Raw genomic sequence first — 1734 nt, 5'->3', positions numbered from 1 at the left:
CAACAATGTCAGGATATTCAAGTGCTGTGAAGGTTGAAATAGAGAAATTTGATGGAAGAATATTTTGGCTTGTGGCAAATACAAGTCAATGATGTGTTGATACAATCAGGTTTGCACAAGGCGATCCTCATGGTATTATCGCACTGCCATGGATAAGGATGAGTTGTGGCAATCGGGTCCACAATTGCACACGGGCATTGGTTGGCGTTGAGATGCAAGGTGTGTGGCGGAGTTAGGTCGATGGCTGAAGAACTTCCAGGAAAAGCCAATTTGGAAGTTGCACCATGAATTTTCAGCAAGGTTTCGATCTGTACCAAGGTGAAATGCTTGGAGTGGTCTAATTCCAAGTGAGTATACTTTCATGGTGGAGTATGATAGTTCTCTGAACTATGATTGTCGGTATAGACAATGGCAGCAAAGAATTGTCGGTGTTGACAATGGAAGCTGAAGATGTGTGACTATTTCAATCAAGGTGGAGATTGTTAGGATTTGGTTGAATTAGTCCCACATTGCTTAGAATAGCAAATGGAGTGGGTGGCCTAGGCTATAAATATGAGGCTAAGTTCTCCATTTGTTTTTGCACCAGTCAGAAACACTTTAAGCTTGTATCTGATTTTTCTTTTCCTCTGTACTCTTTATTAGAGAGTGTTGTGAGGTGTAGTTAGATATTTGCTTTGAGAGAGTGTGGGTGTACTGGGGTGCCGGTGAGAGAAAGAAGTCTATGTGTTGTAACAATTTTCACATAGTGATATTCTTTGGTTGTCATTTGACAACGGCCGTGGTTTTTTCTCCGGTAATTGGAGTTTCCACGTTAAATTCTTGTGTTGTGATTGTGTCTATTTTATTTCTCTGTCAAAGGTGTTTTCTCAAGGGGGAATGGTGTATTATTCCCAACAAATTCACATTGCTGAGAACTCCACCTTCCATGAGTGTACTAAGTAGATTGAAATGAATTGTCACTTTGTTCGAAAACATATAAAAAATGGTACCGTAAAATTAGTGTATGTGAAGTCAGGACATCAATTTGCCAACATCTTAACAAAAGTTGTGCAGTCTACCTTGTTTAAGAATTTGATTAACAAGTTGGAAATCATTAACATATTTTCTTCAACTTGAGAGGTACTGGAAGAGTATCAGCTGATATCTTGCTTTACTTGTTATGATCATTATTTAATTACCACAGTTAGTTAGTTAACCTTATTTATAAAAGAATATTTTCTGTTAGAGTTTGATAGTTATTGTTGAGATGAGTCAGTATATAAATAGATGTAGCTGACATGTGTATGTGTATATATATATATCATCCAAGCTGATAATGAATATGCATTAAATTATTTCTCCAAAATCTAATATTGGTTCTAACATCTCAAGCTTTTTTTTCCCTCTTATTGTTCATTACCTATTGGTTCACTGTCTTCTAGCGTTTAGGGTTTTAAAAATTTCTATTTAGTCTGCTTTAAGATTTAATTGCATGTGTAAGTGTAGTTTAGGATCAATAATCATGGTCATGTTAGTGCATTTTTTTAGTTACATTGAATGATTAGTGTTGTATTTGTGCACATCCTTACTTTTTCAGTGAATGATCAATGTTTTGTTCATCATATTTATCAAAACTGAATTGATAATTGAAACTAGATAGACTATTGTGTCATCACATCACTGATTCAATCAGTATGATACAAATTATACCGATTGATCTGATTATAATTAAATAATTATATAAAATTTAATTTG

Source organism: Arachis ipaensis, chromosome B02 (assembly GCF_000816755.2).
Source record: "Arachis ipaensis cultivar K30076 chromosome B02, Araip1.1, whole genome shotgun sequence".
NCBI lineage: Eukaryota > Viridiplantae > Streptophyta > Magnoliopsida > Fabales > Fabaceae > Arachis > Arachis ipaensis.
The sequence above is the reverse complement of the archived record's forward strand: the minus strand, read 5'-3'. Positions refer to the sequence as shown.